This window comes from Tyto alba, unplaced genomic scaffold, assembly GCF_018691265.1.
Source record: "Tyto alba isolate M040663 unplaced genomic scaffold, T.alba_DEE_v4.0 Super-Scaffold_10, whole genome shotgun sequence".
Taxonomy (NCBI): domain Eukaryota; kingdom Metazoa; phylum Chordata; class Aves; order Strigiformes; family Tytonidae; genus Tyto; species Tyto alba.
The window spans coordinates 20,736,566-20,756,007 of record NW_024881262.1 but is presented as its reverse complement, the minus strand read 5'-3'; the positions used below and the strand labels follow the sequence as shown (position 1 = coordinate 20,756,007).

Genomic DNA, 19,442 nt, shown 5'->3' with positions numbered 1-19,442 from the left:
CACTGAGTGCTTTATCTCCCGTTTTACTTTATGTAAAATCACTTTTGTAGTTTTATCCTGAACCCTCCTTGTCTTGAATGAAATGTGAAAGATTGCATGACACAAATCTAAGACACCTTTCCTTGTGCTAATATTCACATTGTATTTATTAAGTTGACTCTGTCTCTACCGATGTAAGTGAATCCTTTGGCAGAAAGCCACCTGAATTGCCTCCTGTTGCAGAAATGCCCACATTTTCCATCTTTGAAAAATTAGTTTCTTCTCCTTCCAAGTCTGCTTATCCTTTTCCACTTTTTCCAGTGAGTGTGAAGCTGTTTTAAATATAACCTCTCCATACTCCTACTCATATTTCAGTTAGCAGCACTTTTGCTCGGGTAGCTCATGACCTTTATAGCTCAGATAACTGGGGGATAATGTTTTCCTGCCTTTCAGAAGTGTCAGTGGCCACCTCTTCTGTTCCAGTTCTAAACACTTGGAAGCGTTTTTTCCAGTAACTGTGGTGACTGACTTAGTTGGTCTTTGGATTAGAACTATGTACCTTGTTCATTTGCTTTTTGTAAGAGTCAGTATATTCCCTGCCACTCGAGAACTCTGCAAGTGACCACAGATGCAAACAGTGCTTCTTCCTCTGAAACGTCATTATCTGTGAGGGGAAAGGAGAAAGCACTACATGTGGGCCATACGCCACGTGTGGTGGTCAGCTGCATAGTTTATAAATGGTACAAAGCAACGCACTGCCTGACGATCTGAAGGTAGGGCTGTGTTCAGACTTCTGCCCTTCGCATTGCAATCCTACCCCCCGTTGCTCCCTGGGCTGTGCGCCTCAGCTCGCTGGGCTGCTCAGCCCTAAGGGCTGGGTGACAGCAGCACTTGACCTGCACAAACTGAGGAAAACAAACCTAACGCTTGCGGCAATGGTGGCAGCCACCACTGCGGACACAACCATACAACACGCTGTTATTAAATCTTTCTTCCAGGCTTTCAAACCCTCTTCACATTTGTTGTTTTTATTTTGCTTATCTTTGGCAGGTGCTCATTTATTTTGTCTTTCAGTATTGCATTATGCTGGTTAAATTAAAGCCTTTAATTCCGAAGGAACATTTGCAGGATCTGGATGAGTCACTATTGATAAAAGAGGTCCTCAGTAATTGTTAAATAAGAACCTAGCCTCGAGCAGTACTAACCAAAACTTGCTCCAAGTGACGCCAGCTTTGATGACAGTCAGTGTGAAATGAGTGGTCTTTGTTCAGTCAGCAGAGATCCACGTCATAAACTTCTGCAGCAACTGCCACTAATGACACCTTCATTTAAAACCTCAAGCTCAGTATAATCTTAATGGCAACCTCAAACCCTGAAGTTCTGGCAGCAGCTCAGGAATTCAGAACAGCGACCCATGCAGCTGTGCGGGCGGAGGAGACCAGCTCTCCCCAGCTTGCTGGGGTAGGGACCAGCTCTGGCGTGTTGCCTCACCACAGCCCGTGTCCTCCCGAGCTCCCGGCGCTGCGGTGCGGACGCAGTGCAGGTGCGGATGTGGTGCAGATGCCGTGCGGATGTGGATGCGGTGCAGCCCAGCCATACACCTCTGGCCAGCTGCTGCCACCGCAGTCCTGACCGACTCTGCAGAAGGAGCTCTAGAAGTTCAACGCTCTAGCTAAGCTACTTTGATAACGAGACTCGTCAAAAAAACATGCATTGACATGCATCAGGGATCCAGCCAGAATCAGCTATCAGTACATATTATTGTAGAATCATATCCTAGAATGGCTTGGGTTGGAGGGGACCTTAAAGATTACCTAGTCACAGCCAGCCCACCACGGGCAGGGACCCCTTCCCCCAGCCCAGGGTGCTCCCAGCCCCGTCCAACCTGGGCTTGAACCCTTCCAGGGAGGGGGCAGCCACAGCTTCTCTGGGCAGCCTGGGCCAGTGCCTCACCACCCTCACAGGAAAGAATTTCTTCCTTAGACCTAATCTAGATCTGCCCTCTTTCAGTGTAAAACCATTACCCCTCATCCTATCCCCCACCCCATGATGCACAGTCCCCAGCTTTCCTGTCCCCCCTTTAAGCACTGGGAGGCCGCTCTAAGGTCTCCCCAGAGCCTTCTCTTCTCCAGGCTGAACCCCCCCAACTCTCTCAGCCTGGACTCCCAGGGGAGCTGCTCCAGCCCCCCCAGCATCTCCGTGTCCTTCGCATATTCCTGCACTCACGGCAAACTCAACATTTTACATCATCCACACATTTACACAACCACCCATCAGTGCAGGAGCCCCTATCAGAGTATTTAAATGAACGTCGGACTACAGGTAATCGAGAGGCATTTTAACAGGGATGAAGGCCACGCAGATTCCGGCAGGAGGAGACCGGTACCCTCCACCCGCGGTGCCGCCGGCAGCCGCTGCCATGCCCGGGGCCCGGCTCAGAGCGGTACCGCGGCCGCGCAGGCGCAAAAGCCGAAACGCGGGAGAGTGACGCAGCGTGACGCGCCACGGAGGGGCGGGCCCTGCGCCCTCGCTCCGCCCACCGCCGCGGGTGACCTGTAGTAACCCCATCCCGGCTGGCGCCCCGCCCCTCCCCGCGCGCCACCCGGCTCCAGCCAACCAGGCGGCGCCGTGCTGCAGACGGGGGGAGGGCGCCCGGCGGCGGCGGGCTGCCGAGCCGCCGCTGAGCCCGGCCGCTGGCGCGGCGTCCTGCGGGGCCGGGGCCCGGTGAGTGCGGCGGGGGCGAGGGGGGGAGCTGCGGGGCTCTGCGCCGCCCTGCAGCGCGCCCGGCCGCCTGTGCTGCGGGGCCGCCGCAACGGGCGGGCCGTGCCTCGCCGGGCCTCCCGGGGCGGGGCGGAGGGGCGCGGCGCGGCCTCCCGGCGCCGCCGCCGGGGCGAGTGCGAGTGCGGGCGCGGCGAGCGGCCGGGCCGCGGTGGTGCCGAAGCGGGGCGGGGAAGGCGGCGGCAGCGGGAGCCGCCCTCGGCCCGGCTCGTGGTGGTGGGGCGGCCCGGCTGCGCACCGCCGGGCGCCCCTGCGGCCGCCTGGGAGGCGATCGCCGCCCGCGCAGGGCGCCGAAGCGCCCGGGAGCGGCTGGCCGGCCAGTTACTGAAATAATAGCCAGTAATAGGCGTTTTTTTTTGATTTGTTTTTGTGTGTTTTTTTTTTTTTTCCCCTAATGCTTTTCTTTGTGTTTCGGCTCTTACGTGCGAGGAGGTGGAGAAGGCACGCCGTGAGTCCCGGCGGCGGCCGGGGCTGGGGGCAGCGGGCTGCCCGCCGCGGTGGGTCCCGCCGATGCCGGCTGCGGACGCCGCGTCCCGGCCGCTCCCCTGGAGCGTCCCGGGTCTGGGGCTCTGGCACCCGAAGTGCGGTTGCGTGTAGGCTTCTGGCTCGACGTGCAGCTGATGGTCTGTGTGTGCGTGTAATGTGAAACCGGCACAGTTGGAGGAGGTACGAATCAGCATTTCCAGTCGTGTTCTACTATTTTCATTCTCATTTCTAGGGTTTGGATACTACATTTAGCGCTGCGGTGCGTTCCCTTTGTGGACTTGCCCGGGAAAGATAGCAGAGGAACATTCTTCACTCGAAGTGATGCGAGAGGAGCAAGCATTAAAAGATTATTTCAGATAGTTCCATCAACAGCTTGAGGTTCAGTTGGTGGGACTCGTACAAAATCTTTGGGAAATAAGCAAACGCTAGCCTTCAGCAAAATTAAAATAGTGACTGGGATAAGAATAGTTACAAGGTAATTTTTAAGCACGGGGAGATTTTTTTTTAACTTGCTGAAGAAATAATTCCCACAAAACATGTCGTATATACAAGAACTGGTAGGTATTTTTTTTTTTTTTAAATGAGTAGTGCATTTTGCTTAGAAGTGCCAGAAAAAAAACATGAATTTTTGGCTCGTGAAATGGATTTAATAACACCAAATCTGAAAGTCTTGTATTTAAATAGCCTCACTCTCTAACTTTGAAAGAGCTGTTACCAGTACAGAATTTCTGAAAAATAGCAAAGCCAATGATAAATTATTCTGAGTACATTTTAAGAGTAAGGGCACTTATTTTTACTCAAAATATTTCAGAATATTGTAGAAGTCTTACGGAATATTTGAGTTGACAGGAAGTTTTTTTTATTATTTTGTTCCAAGCATCATGTAAAGAAAAAACATAAAATGAGACCAAAAAAGACTTAAAGGGATTTTTTGTCTGGTTATGTTCTGCTGTAGAAATAGTCTTTCTCCAGAGTGGACTTAGCATCTCATTGTGCAAAAATTCATTGTGGCATATGACTTTTTTTTTTTTCACCCCCCTGGGGGTAAAAAATAAAAGTCAGAAATGGTAGCTGCATTATCAGGTCTTAATTATGTCCTAAGAGAAAGATAATCACCTGGGAGCGCTCATAAGACTTTATACTTACAGCCATCTGCACCACTGAGAGAGCAAGCACATCTCATTGTATTTGCTTGTTCTGTGTGCTTTGAAAAATTAAGGAAAGACATTGTTAAGCTTGGGAATTCTTCCTTGTCCTGTGGATTTATGCTTCAGGAATGGTTGAAGCTAAACGTTGTGACCGAAATACTGAATTTTCTCTGTAGTTGTTCAGCATGTTTGTTATTGTTAGTCGCTAGAAGCAGGAGGTAGGTCCAGATTTCATGCTTTGTATATTCAATTTTGATGGCTGACTGACAAACTTGAGTGAACCTGATCGATTTGCTGTTATATGAGGTCGAGAATTCTGAAATGCATAGCATGCTCAGCTTGTGGTAAGGATCCAGTCCCCCTTTGCTGGTCAGGAAAGCAAGGAAACAGAATCCCTTAGAGAGAAGCAAACCTACGTAATTTCTTCTGAAATAGCCTGTTTGATCCTCAGTAAGCTGTCACTTACAGAAGCAAGTTGTGCCATCTCCAGGTGTCCCATTCCACTCAAAGTCATCGTGAAGATAATAAACCTCAGCCTCAGTATTATTCTCTGTATTTCACAGTCGTGTATCTGTTGGTGTTCTGTGATATTTTGAGAGAGATTTAGCTGTGGACACGGGTAGGCTGTCCCATACCTGTGCATCTGGAGTGCCCTGGGACTTTGGCAAAAGCACTATTAATGCCCTGAGGTGAGGTGTCTGGACTCTGGTTCTTCTTTTCAGCAATGTTACGGGCAGTTCCCATCTTCCCTGCTCCATCTCTCTTGCTTGGAGGATCCTGGTTACTGAGTAGAGCATGTTGGGCTGAGTATGGTGGTATGTGTAACTTTTCAATTTATGACACTGCTATAAAACCATAGAGCCTGTGAGAAGTACTTTCTCAAATCAAGAGATCTGGTTCAGCCTGAAGCCTAAGAAAATCTGCATGGTATTTATTGAAAAACTGACAGTCTTTGAAGAACTAGAAGAAATGTCTTCGTGAGTGACTTAAAGCATGGTGTGCTCTTGCTAAACTGGTAAGCATTTAAGCCATTGATTGCCTCAGCTCACATTTAGTCCTGATGTAGGGCTTTTATTCCTGTTTTCTGTAGACCAGTAAAAGGGTTGAGCCACAATCATACTAAGGACCAAATTTTTATCAGTGAATTGGCAAGACATTTGGAATAAAGAAGCACACACAGCTTAGGACAGAATGAGAGAGAACTACAGATAAAGCATTCTTGTTCATGGAGATCCAGCTATGGAGTGAATTTCCAGAAGGTAGCCGGAAGAACTGAATCCTGAGTTGTTTAGAAATCTAAATTTTCTTTAGAAATATATGTTCCAGTGGAAGAGTAACTAAGCTAAAAGCTGACCTGACAAACAAGCTGCTACTTGGTGCCACAGTGGCAAAGCCAAAGGAATAATGCAGTCTGCTACAGTGGTACCAGACCTTAAAGACTAAGTGCAGGTGGCCTGAATTCCACTCAAGCCTCTTTTCCCAGTCAATGGAGAAATCTAGGTGGTTTTGGAAAGCAATTCAGAGAATTTACATAAGACACCGAATGGGGAGCTGCCTGAAAAGCCAGCTAATAAGAAATAGGAGGCAGAAGGATTTATGTGGAATTTAGGCCATCTGAATATGGCCCTAAGATGCGACTTAGTAGTACTAAGTAAGTTGTATTAACACTAAGAAGACTTGGCTTCAATTTCTAGCCATTTCATCTGCTTCTGTTTACTAAGCAAATTTACCATTTCAACAGCTATTTAAGAGTGGGGGCTTCCTGCCTTGGTTTCCTGGCAGGAGTAACCCCTCGCCCCAGCACAGCCTGGGGCCGGCCTGGCTGGGGGGCAGCTCTGCTGGGAAGGCCCTGGGGGTGGTGGAGGACAGCAGGCTGAGCATGGGCAGCCGTGTAGGAGCTCACACTGCACTCACAGGAGCACAGGCAGTAGGTCAAGTGGAGCAATTATCTCCTTCCCCTCGGCGTTCCTTAGACCACATTCGGAATATAACATCCAGTTGTAGTGCCCCCCAGGACAAGGGAAATGTTGATAAACTGGGGTGAGTTCAGTGGGGAGCTCCCAAGATTCCCTGAAGGTGTGACCTTCCCGCCTTGTGAGGAGAGGCAGAAGAACTGTGCCTGTTGTTGAGCCTGGAGATGAGAAGGCTTGGGGGGCCCTTCCAAGATCTATGGGGAGGTTTTCAAGAGAGTGAAGTCAGGTTCTTCACATTGGGCTGTGATGGGAGGACAAGAGACAGCAGGTGAGAATTGAAGGCAGAGGTCCCTGTCTATAAGGCATTTTTCACCATGAGGTCAATCAAGCAGTGGGTCTTGCTGCCCAGAGAGGTTGTGTGGTCTCCTTCCATGGAGGTTTTCAAAATCCAACTGGATAAACCCCTGAGAAAGCAGGTGTGCTCTCATGGGTGACCCTGCTTTGAGCTGGAGGTTGAACTAGAGGTCACCCGAGGTCCTTTCCCACCTGAATTATCTTGTGGGTCTATTTAGTTTCTGCCCATGGAGCAGTCACAGTGGAAGTTTCTGAGCCAGCTTATTTAGGACGGCATGTGGTCTGGCAGTGCAGGTTTACTCGTCACACTTGGAGCGATATAGCAAGGACTCAAGCCAATCTCAAGCAGCTCTCAAATGGCAGGACTTTATTTGTTTAATTATGCAGTTAGGGTTGGAAGAACTGCTCTTCATCCTGAGATCCTGATCTACATCAGGGTTTGCCATGTAATAAGGCCTGAAGGGCTCTTGAAGGTTTCAGTACTCTGCTTCGGGATACAGTTTGGGATCTAACAGTTTTGAGGCTGTTAAAGGAAATCACCTGGCCAAGGCCATATCCTAATCACACCTCCTGAAAGGCTATTACTAAATCCAGGACTATAGGGGGGAAAAGTGCAGCTCTCTGAGGGAAGCTCAAATCTTATTTTGTATTACCTTCTAAATCAGAGGAAAGTTGTTCCAAATGGTTTTAGAATCAGCCTGTTTAAAAACTTGCAATAGTTTTTACTGCTCCTTGGGAGGGAATTACTCACACACATCCCCTTGTTCCCAAAGTGAGCCTGCAGCTTTTGGGAAGTCAGGGAGGTGATTTAGCGCCTGTAATGCCAGAGGAGGAGGTGGCGGCAGTTTGTCAACATGTGCGTTGGGAAGTCCTGTTTCCCTTGGTGTTCACGAGCCTTGTTAATTACAAAGATGTGTTAATTACAGTATCTGAAATGGGACAAGCTGGCTTCTCAGTTTTATGAGTTTCCTGGAGAGCAGAGAAGATAGGATTATAGGAAGTTACTGATTTACAGATTTTCACTGTTGATAGTGGAAAACAGCAATAACAAACTGCAAGACTTTTCCCATTTCACTTAAAAATTGGAAACATACTGCTTTGGTTTTTTAGGTACCGTGTGAATACCATCCTTACCTTGAATGCTTGTATCTACTAGATGAAACTGGTATGAGACCTGGAAGGGGAATAAAGATTAGAAGTGACTTGATGAAGATGAAGCAGCAGAATAGCAGTAGTACTACACTGCCAGATCCTTTTCTCCATCTACTTGCTGTGTTGCATTACTGTCTGTGTAGAACATTCTCTCCTCCTGTGATAAACTCATAAGGATACTGTGAACTGAAAACTATAAAAACAAGCTTTCTGCATCTTTTGAGGAAAGCCTTTTCTGCCTTTCCCTTACTGCTGTTGAGGACAGAGTATGGAACGTGCCTCATTTTCTTCAGGTTGACTACTGAGATATGCAGGAGACCTCAAGCATCCGCAGGGAGGTTTTGCATGGGTTCTTTGTTTCTTGACTGAAGAATTCAAAGCAATTAATGCAGTGTCATACATTGGTGTGCATGATGAGGTTTACTGGATCAGACGTACAATATAATTTCTACCAACCAAAATTTTAAGACCGAATATAGTCTGTGAAACAGTAGAGCATGATTTGCAGTTGTTTCACCAAACCATTATTAAAGTTTATGGTCTCATTCTGTGAAATGAAAAATGTGGAAAATGGAGCATCTATGGTTAGTTTTTAAAAAGTTAGATCTATGTGTAATTTGTGTTTGGTAAAGAGGATGTCTGTAGTCTGTTTTAGGTATGTGGATATGGAGGAAGGCAGAAGGGAATGGAAGAAGCAGAAGGCGACAGCTTTGCAGGAGGATTTAAGTGGCTATGCAGAGAGATGCATCTGCTTTTTATTGTCTGTAGATTTTTGTAAGGATTTATATGTTTGGTGAATGCTGAAGAGGAAAAGATGTAAGGCAGCAGGCATAGGAGTCAGTGGTCCCAGTAATGCTTGGGCAGGCAGGGAGTTTGGTTGTCCATGTGGCAAAATGTGGGTTCAGTCTGTTCCCCAGCAGCAGGCCCACAAACCACTTGGAAAGCTCTGTTGCCAGGGCTTGTCAGTTGTTTATAGCTGCAGTTTAATTGTTCTGTTGAAGTATTGCTGTACTGTATTGTTCTAGGGAAACTGTGAATAGAGAAATTATTTTCCTAATGGACAGCTTTGAGATGCGTAGAAAATATTTTCCAGTTCTGCAGTGATGATAACTGTAGATTTTGTCCCACGCACACTTTTGAGGAGGGACATGCTTATAGACATTGTTTTATCTAGTTGTCTTACAATCTGCACAAATAGCTGACCCTGATAACATCCAATACTTTGAAGAAGAAGGTACAAATCCATTTCCCAATCAAGCATAGGAGGGCTGTGAGCTACTGTGTCTCCTAGCCACAAAGGCTGTTAGTGGATGTTGGAAGGTGGTGTGAGGGTTTTTGATCAGGAAGAGTAAAATAGATACTCATAAAGAAATGTGACAACTTTTGTTTTAAAAAATCTTGTTATTTACCAAAAATATAAGTTTTATTTAAAAACAAATACTCTGTCCACAGATGTGTTATGCATTCACGTATGCAGTTGTGGCCAGGTCCAGGGTATAAAAGGAATGGAGAGATCTGCTAGCCTGACTTTTTTTTTTTTTTTCCTATGCATCTGTAGATGTCCATAGACAATTTCTTGGTTTTTGAAATGTTAGTGGCTCATGAAACAGATGAAATATGTTATTTATATTCTTCTTATACAAATATTTAGTAGTTTATTGTAGACTTCCATTTTGTCAATTTGTGTTAATCTAATCTGACCATCTGTATAACACAGGCAAAATAATTTTGCCTGAGAACGTTAACAAAATTCTTGCAAATGCTGTTGGTACTATGGCACCTTTCTTTTTTAAAAAGGTCAGTGTTCTTGTTTTTAAAAACTTAGTGATGAAGGATCTACCCAGCCAGATACTTCAATAATTTGGTCATGTTTACTTAATCAGAGTCTAAGGATGTGTTTATCTTGAATAGAAAAACAGGATTCCCTTCTGCCAAAAACTCTGTCTACCTACATAGTATTTGTATAGTGATTCTGAATTACTGACTTGAATTGTCCTGTGAGGACTCAGTTACCTCCTTACCTGAATCCCCTGCAGTCCATATCTGTGGGCAGTGGATGTTGTCCTGTGATTTTCAACACTTGCATCTGCAAGTTTTATTTTTAAGCGTGACACATAAGGACTTGGGAGCTGAGGACCATGCTTCTTCACATAGAATAAAAAGGCTTCTAATTTAATGAGTCCTTGTTTTGTGTTTGTTTCATGCTACACAGTTGTTGGGCATGTTCATAACTGATCCTACCTTGCTTTGCTTACAAAAGAGAGAGAATTATAAAAAAAATAAAATTATATTCGTTCCAGTATGATGGAGGAGAGAGATTGTCCTGATACTCTGTTACTTCTAAGGTTAGAAAATAGGATGGTATCTCAAATGAGCGGGGCAGGCATCCTTGTGCTGTACTTAAATTCCAGTGCTGGTTTTTGAACAAAGGAGTCATTACCCCAAGCAGTATAGATATAAAACCTAGATAAAGTACTTGTTTAGGCAAACACTGAATTAGAAATATTTTATTTTTCCTTTGCTATTTTTAAATTTTGTAATACTGTATTTGCCACTGACCCTAGAATGGCAGGGCAGCCAAGAGAAATGAAAACCTTATAAAGTGGTTTGCAGTAAAACAGCCTGCTGATCTTTCTGTAATTTAAGCTTTTGTGTGATGCCCTGTGGGTCACTCCACGCTTTTTGGGTGCAAAGGAAGTGTTTTATCTGCTCATAAATATATGGGGGAATGAGGTTGAAGCAGTAGCAGCTGAAACCTGTTTCTGTGGTAGCCTTGCCTGGACTCCATAAAGTGCTTAGTTCAGGAACCTTTTTAGCCAGCTTTGATGTTGCAGAGGACAGGACTGCATGTGTGACAAAGGTGGAAAAGTTCCTCGGTAAGTGGCTTCCAGGTGACTTTCCTTTGGCAACTTGACATTTACAGCGTTGTGCTTATATCTGTAGGAAACATTTAAGTCCTATTTCTATTGATTGATTCTGTGCAGAATTCTTAGTGTCTTATAAATCACAGTTTGGTTTACTTTGAGCCTTTTTGAAATCTGGAGTTAAATAAGCCAAGTAACTTCTTTAGTGTTAGGTTCAGTGCTAGGTACTTCAATAATTTGGTCATGTTTACATAATCAGAGTCTAAGGGTGTGTTTGTTTATCCTGATTAGAAAAACAGGATTCCCTTCTGCAAGGAAGAGAAAGGAGAAAGGCTGTTTCTGTTCATTGGAGTACAGTTGGGGTATATGTTCTAATATAACTGATCTTGAAGTATTTCTGTTAAAACAGTTCAGGACTCAAGGGTAATAATCTGTAAACCTGTGTGTTTAGTTTATGGGGTTTCACAGATACTAATGTAAGCAATCTAAGAAACAGAAGACTGGTTTTGAGAATAGATTTATAGTTTGTAGCAGAGGTAAGATTACTAAAAGTGTACTTGAAATTGCATAGTCACAGAATTTTGAGCAAATTTAATTTCTCCCTTTCTATTTGTGCTCAGGAAAAGCTCCACAGGTTATTTTCTGTATTCATATAGTTGCTTGGAACGAAGCCTTGCTTAGTCCTTTCAGAGAGGTTCACTTCAGGAGGTATGAAACACCCAGTGAGTCTTGTGCAAGTGTTGGCTTGAGGCAGCACTTCCTGGGTCTGTGATTTTTATAAATTGTGTTCCTGTTGATTTTCTGCTGCGTGGCACAGGGATTGCTCCTGTTCTGGAGATGCCATCACCACAGCAGAAAGTGGTAGGGTAGAAAAGCAAATGTTCCTGTGGGAACTTCTTCACTAAATTTTTTTTGGTAGTAAATCCCTGTAGGTGACTGGACACAATGATGCTGTTAGAAACCCCCCAAAACACACCAAAACTCAAGAAGTTGGAACCTGACAATGTATTTGTCCTTCAAAAGAGTGTGTTGAAAATATCAACAGCTTGGCCTTTCAAATTAAGTGGTGAAACATCCTACCCGATCACTTTGATAGTTTTGGTCATGCTGTGGATGTCCTTATTCCATTTAAATATATTGTAAAATTCCTCATGGAAGTATTGTTCATCTGGCTGATGTTTTTCTTGTGAGGAACTTCTCTAAAGACTTGGTATAAATAATTTACTTTTTCTTCTGAAGCCTGTATCATCATTTTGTACTCTCAGATTTGCTTTGTTGCTTGAGTGCATTCATCGGCTACTTGTTCTTTTAAAGAAGTTCTGGTTTAAGGTGATCCCTAACAGAAGCCCATCAAATAAAGAAGAAATGTTACATAAAAAAGGCAAAGACAATTTAAATACTTGGGATTACGAGATATTGGAGCTGGTCACCTGGTATTTTTTTAAAAAATGAATATAGGATAATGGGTAATAATTTTTACTATCACAGTACATGAACTCTAATTCATCTAGAAGTAAATGAGAATATTTTTAGGCATGTGTAGCTTTTACTAGAGACAAAAACAGAAGCACCTTTACTGCTAAAGATCTCTGGTATTGTTATGTTTGATTTTTGTTCTGAACTGACAAATACACGACTAAAATACAGCACACAACCAGATTGAATACATGATAACAGAATGTGTATTTCTGTTTTGATTTTTACGAAGCAAACAAACTAGACGCTTTCTCTCCTCATCACTTCAGATTTCCCAGAAATCAGAGAACTGATCTAAGGCTGTATTTTGTAGTGGAAAATGGCATATCAAACCATTCTGGTGGTTTCCTTCCATTCAAATGTAAAGCAGAGTCTGCCTCCCAGTGGAAGTACTTAGGAGGATTGTCTGAAACAATTGGAAAATGATTATAGGAATTTGGAGAGTGACAAAGTGGCAGCGATAACCAGGCTGTTATAAGCTGTTATACAGCTTCTTCAGTAGCCAAAGCTTGGGGGTAATGATGAAGCTTCTGGTTTATTTTTATGCAGACTTTTTTCATACTGCGTGTGCAGTGGTATTGGTGTTCTTGTTTAAGTGCTTTTCCATGTTTAAGTTGTACCTGTGGTTTAAAAATTTAGTGGTATACTTGGGAAATTGGTGGTTTTGTCTCTCTTGAACAGTTAATTTGCAGATACCAAAGTCACTCTGAGGTCTTCTCCAGCACTTATCTGTTAATTTATTTGTTTCTCTATGTGGAAACATTTAATTTAGTTTAGCATTAAATACACTTCTTACATGCTCTAATAACTGCTTATGAGAAGAAATGGAAGCAATGTAGTGACAATATCTGATAAATCAAAGTGCCTGAAATCAGTAAGACACTTGTTTGCCATGAAGCAGTATTATATAGTGGGAAGGAAAGGAGATAAAAGGTGTAGCAGCACTAGATTGTGTTCCTGGCATAGCCTTTACTTTGCTGAATGAGTTTGAATAAATGTTTTTATCACACTTTTTTTCTCTGTATTTGTAGTAACAGTGATGTTAACTTCTTGGGAAGTGCTTTCAGGTTTGCTGACAACAATTGTTTCCTTAGAGCTGTGTTTTATTACTCTTAGAAATAGAAGATGCATTCTTCATTAAATACTTAATCTGTTTCTTATAAGTGAAAAAAATACTTTATTTAAGGAAAATAAGTTTTGAATAGGAAAATTTCTCAGATGCAGAATTGCAATGGGGTTTGCATTTTCAGCTGATTATATTGTTTTGAAAAGGGTATTTGTGTCATAGGTAACTTACGGTAGCTTTAGGAGTTTAAGTGTTGCTTCTGAATTAGTGCTGAACCCATTTTGATTTGGTTTTACTTTTCACCTGTAACAAAGGTTTAAACTTCAGTTTGTAGCCTGTGCAGTCAAACTACTTTGATTGTCACTTTAGCTTTCATGTCCTCATAAATACTAGTCTTTGTTTTGTTAGAAAGCAGAGGATAGATTTATGAAGCCAAGCCTCTGATTGTCCTGCAACATGCAGTGATATTTCATGAGTGGGTCATGGAAGTAGATAGAAGAGGTTGATGATAAATGGATGTTTTTAACACCCACTTACCATTACCTTTTTAGAAATAACTGGATATATCAAGGATCCATTTAAGAGAAAGTGCAGTTCTTTGCCCTCAAGAAATGTCAACTGCTTCTATTGAATTTAGTTCTATGCTACCATATTTGTCTCCCTGTTGTCTGCCACCACTAGGTGTGATTTCCCTGCCTCCCACCCCCTCTTGGTGTAAATGGGCCTACAAAAAGGAAAAGAAAATGTTAATGCTTTGCAAACTTTTCTGGATAATAAAACCATCTCCTTTGTCTCAAGATTTAGTTAATATAGTAGAAAGTCTCTCCTTAGGGTAAAGGATTTACTTGGTTCATGTAATTCCTACCAGTATAGTATCGTGGTGTCTAACAAGTACATAATATATTTGTCGTAATAACATGCATTCTGGCTGCCTCCTAAGGAAATATGAGTATCATTTTGCAAATGTGGCATTGAGATGTGAAGGACATAAATTAAACCCCTTTGTATTTATAGGAATGTTTAGTAGCCTACATCCAAAGTTTAAAGGTATTTAGACTATAGCACTTGAAACCACCAAGGGTGAGCTCCAAAAAAAAGTTAGTAGTCAGATCACTAGTGGTGAGAACAGGAGGTTAATCCTCCAGACCACAGCTCTTCTCTGATCCCACAGTGTACTAGTGACCACAAAGTCACGGCATTTTGTGTGTTGGTCTCTGCTGATCTTGGTTCTACAGCTGAGTAGAGGTTTGATTTACAGCTTGACTGCCAGGCTCCTTCCCTTTCCTCCTCCAGCTGTGCGTTCCCTCTTTTGGGTGGCATTAATGCCTGTCTATTCATGGTTACCCAGTTTGAGGCAGCAGCAGAATAACTTCTTTTGTAGTGCTAATTTTCTGTTGATTTAGGTGCCTGCAATGACTCACCCTAGGCTCAAGTAAGTACTGAAGTTGATACAAAGGAAAATCCACACTTCTGCCCTGAGAAGGAGAGGGTTTAAACTGGATCAGCAAGCTAATCTGACTCATTCCTAGCCACGCAGGCACTCGTGGGTTGGTACAATGGAGGGAAAGAGCTGGATTATGTTTTGGAGATGAACAGTCTGTTTTTATTTGCAGCCCAGCATTAAATCTGCTTGAGCCAAACTGAAACCATACCCTCAGGCCGTGCACTTCATGAGCAACCTTGGCTGCCCCAGCAGTCCGTTAAACACTTACCTTGTAAACTGGTCCAGGTCATGATGTGTCTTTCCTGATGGTCTGTGTGTGCCCTCATGTACTTTGCAGAAATACACTTGTGCACAGAAGTGCCTGAGTTGCTGTCAGGACTGGAGTTTAGTTGTGGATTTGCCTATGCTGAAGCCTCGTGGGGAGTGAGTTGTGTGAGCAGGAGTGGGAGTGTGGAGGTGACTCCTGCAAATCACCAGCATGGGTTTGTGATCCCCAGCAGAGCAACTGGAAGTGTTTAAAGAGCCAGAGTATTCACCCAGGGTTGTGCAGAAGGTGGGTCACAGCTGGACACTACAGGGCGATCTGAACAAGGTAGCTCAAAATTACCCTAGATAAGTTTTCAGAGAGTAGTTGTTCTCTCCACATCTGGAAAATCTGCATGCTTTTGAGAGAAAAGCCATAATCAGTAGTCATTTTGGTCTCTCACTATACTGCTTTCTGTGCAAGCTAATAGCAGTTCACAATTTGTGTAGTGGCGAGGAGGGCAAAGTACAGGGAGAGACAGATTATCTTTTGTTCGGGACTTGGTGTGAGAAATCAAGGACTGGAGGTAATGTGGGAATTAATTTCATTCTGGGTCTGCCTGCTTGAAAAAGTTTCATGAAAACCTCCTGATGAGTGTAGGTCATACTGAAACAGCCATGTAGTCCTGTTCTCCTAGATCCTTCTTTAGCAAAGGGTATTAAATAGCTAACAAGCCTTGCCTGGTCAGGTAGAGGTGTTGAGGAAGGTACTGCTGCTAGGTTTGTTTCCAGTGGGTGGTGGTGACCCAAGGGTTGGTGCACCAAGTTGTTGTTTGTTTGTTTGTTTGTTTGTTTGTTTTTTCCCCCCCTACTCCCTCTTGCAAGCTGATGTCCTTTTGGACAAAGCTGCAGATTTGTTCCCAGCTTGACTCAGTAGAGGCAGTCTGTTTTGGAACAGGGTTTCAGGTCTGCCTGGTAAAGGGTTTTGTGGATGTTTGAGGCGTGTGGAAGGTCTCCCTTGCTCTAGAAATGTTAACAAGACCCAGGCAGCAGCCTGGAGAAGGGTGGCATGGAGGGGTAGGGAGACTTGAAAATAAGCAAGCAGGGGACAAGGACAGTGTTTGCACTTTCATAGAAACCACTGGGGTGGCCTGTGAGAGAGGGGGCCACCAGAATGGGTTGAAGAGAGCTGTACCCTGGGGAGCAGCTTGGGTCCCGCAAGCAGTCCCAGAGAGCGGCTCTCCAGGGATGCGGGAGGTGGTGGGGAGGAGAGCCTTGCTGTGAGAGCAGTAGGGAGATGAGCCGGAGAGTTGAGGTGGGTCCTTGTGCTCACTCTGCTGTTGCTTCGAATTCAGGAAAATGTGCTGAGCATCAACTCTTCTCTAGGGACCCACAGCATCCATTTCCACTGTTCTCTAGGGCTTATTGGGATTTTCATCCTTTCCATTTAGAGAAACATGTGAAAACACTTCTGCTGTAGCTGTGAAGAACATCTGCTTTCAAATAGAACTATGTCTTAAATCTGTATCGAAAAAACAGATCTTTTGCTTAGAAGGTATGCTGATTTTGGCTGGGATAGAGTTAATGTTCTTCATAGTAGCTAGTATGGGGCTACGTTTTGGATTTGTGCTGGAAACAGTGTTGGTAATACAGAGATGTTTTAGCTATTGCTGAGCAAGGCTTACACAGAGCCAAGGCCTTTTCTGCTCCTCACCCCGCCCCACCAGTGAGTGTCTGGGGGGGCACAGCCAGGACAACTCACCCCAACTGACCCCAGGGGATATCCCAGACCGTATGGTGTCATGCTCAGCAGATAAAGCTGGGGGAGGAGGAGGCAGGGGGGCATTCGGAGGAGTGGTGGCGTTTGTCTTCCCAAGTCCCCGTTACGTGTGATGGAGTCTAACTGTCCTGGGGATGGCTGAGCCTGCCTGCCCGTGGGAAGGGGTGGATGAATTCCTTGGTTTGCTTTGCTTGTGTGTGCAGCTTTTGCTTTACTTACTAAACTGTCTTTACCTCAACCCACGAGTTTTCTCACTTTTCTGACTCTTGCCTCCACCCTGGGGGCGGTGTGAGCGAGCGGCTGGGTGGTGCTTGGCTGCTGGCTGGGGTTACACCGGGACAGACGGGCGGACATTAGGAGTCGTTCCTCAGCACCCTTGGTTACCGCAGGCTCTACCTCACTTCACAGTCAAGGGAGCTTCCTTGTGAGGCATAGGCTGTTGCTTCTGTGTACATTTGGTTTTCCTTTCTATTTTATATAGATGAGTACATGAGTATTGATAAATGAATAATAGTAACTTGGTTTTTTTTTAGATATCTTTGTAAAAGAAAAGCTCACTTGCTGAATGCTAGAAATGTTTTCACTGGCAGCTCTAATAGCGAATTCCAAATGTAGGAAAAAAGCCGGCTTCCTCAGGGTTGTTAATGTTGCTTTTTAAGTCCAGATGTAAACTAGTAGAGGCTAATTTCTCATAACAGGTAAAATTCTATATTATATGCTTTGTTGTATTGTCTTGAGTACTCAGATTGTTAGTTTTTGTAATGAAGGTATAGGGAACTCACGAAGATACTCAGTTATTTTGTCCAATAAAGCCTAACCCTGTAAATAACCTTTTTATCCTCTCTGTGAATGTTAACAAATCAGTTCCTTTTTGTAAGATTCATTGGTAAGAGAAATCTAATGTGTGTTCCTGTGACTATAAATTGTCGATGGAAATGGTTTTTTTTGCAAGGCTATCTTTGAATCTCTGGGTTTGAGTTTAGTTTTGGTTAATTAGTACTCATGAAATCTTGGAAGTCAAGAAATGGGGCAGTGAGCACCCTGGGTACTTACCTCGAGTATAAATAGTCAATCCACTGTAACTTCTCTGGAAGAAATTATCTGTGTACAAACTGAATAGCTGTGTAAATAGTAACGTTTGCAGACAGGTAATAGGTACAAAATGTTTACATTTGCTGTACCTTTTAAATGGGAATTGCTGGCACAGGTTTTTACGACTTCTTTCTGCAAACATCAATAAATAAAACCTTGATGTATAGGAAAGTCAATACATTTAATGATTGCTACTTTGTGTAGCCTTTTTATAAAGTGTCCAGGAATGTTTATTACTCAGACTGAAATCTATTCTATGTGTAGATAGAGGTACAAAGATATGTAAATTTTTTCCATCCCAAGTAGTAGAACCAGTGTTACACTGTCCTGCTTTCAGCTGGGATAAAGTCAATTTTCTTCCTAGTAGCTGGTGTAGTGCTGTGTTTTGGATTTAGGATGAGAATTTTGATAACACACTGATGTTTTAGTTGTTGCCAAGCCGAGTATACTAACTCAGGGACTTTCCAGCTTCTCATACTGCCCGGCTGGGGGACGCTGGGGGTGCACAAGAAGCTGGGAGGGAACACAGCCAGGACAGCTGGCCCAAACGACCCAGAGGGGTATTTCATACCTTGTGGTGTCATGCCCAGTACCTAAACTGGGGGGAGTTGGCCTGGGGGCACTGTGGCTCGGGCATTGGCTGGGCATTGGTCCGCGGGTGGTGAGCAATTGTATTGTGTATCACTTGTTTTGTATATTCTATTGTTATTTTTAGTATTACTATTATTTTCCCTTCCTCTTCTGTCCTATTAAACTGTCTTTATTTCAACCCATGAGTTTTACTTTTTTTCCTAATTCTCTCTTCCATCCCACTGTGTGTGGGAGTGAGTGGCTGTGTGGTGCTTAATTGCCATGTGGGGTTAAACCATGACAGATTGAAAGACACTGGGGTGTTAGGGAGGCAAGTAGCATGAGCTACTGGATTTAGCTAATGCTTTCCCAGCCACCTTGATTATGCTGGACTTGAGTATGAACCATGACTATGTTGGGTGTTAACAGTTGGCTTTATTTTAACTTAGATGTAGTGGGCCTAGGCTCTCCAAGGCAATACAGTGCAGTGTTAGATCAGCAAAAGGTTTTATTTGTTATAAAACACAAGTGAAAGAATGGAGAATGTTTTTTATAATTGCCGTATTTAATGGGGATTTTTCATTTTTAGATTTCGCGCAGTTGCCTGACAGCTCCTGTTGAGTAAACTGAGACGGGAACATCTTGTATCAGCTGTTGTACCTGTACCTGCCACGATGAGAAGTTGCATAAGGTTTCTTTTTCTTGTTTTTATTGTAGTGTAATTTCATGCTTTTATTGTAGTGTAATTATTATAAGCAGGTCAATTAGTAAACACATTCCTTCAAGGATTTTTTTTTTCTCATTTAACAAAAGTTTTCTTCTAAAACTAAAGGTTATAATAGTATTAGTATAAGTAGTATATCAGGCCAAATCACTGATTATGTATTAAGCAGGATCAGTCCGGAAAATTGCTGGTTTACTCCTCCACACTCATGAATTGAGTGTGCTGGTTGCTTCTTCTCTTTGCTGTTGAAAAAAGTGTACAGCTTTTTACTTGTGGCCTTACTCTTTGCTGTTTGATGCCTACTTCGTGACACAGAGTTACATATAAACTGAGCAGCTATTATGTGTGTGTAGAAATGTTTGCTTGCACATGT

General features: G+C 43.7%; 1 protein-coding gene across 4 annotated transcripts in view; it reads left to right on the top strand.

Moving 5' to 3' along the window:
• The window catches only part of ACSL3 (acyl-CoA synthetase long chain family member 3), a 68,485-nt gene that overhangs the window by 12,561 nt on the left and 36,482 nt on the right, over positions 1-19,442 (top strand). For 2 of the 4 annotated variants that reach the window (XR_006165598.1, XM_033005420.2), the window contains exon 2: positions 18,935-19,036. The gene's annotated coding sequence lies outside the window, so the exon portion shown is untranslated. Of the gene's footprint in view, positions 1-2,595; positions 2,704-3,196; positions 3,424-18,934; positions 19,037-19,442 lie in introns of those variants that run through there. The other 2 variants (XM_042795880.1, XM_033005421.2) reach the window with 2 other exon arrangements.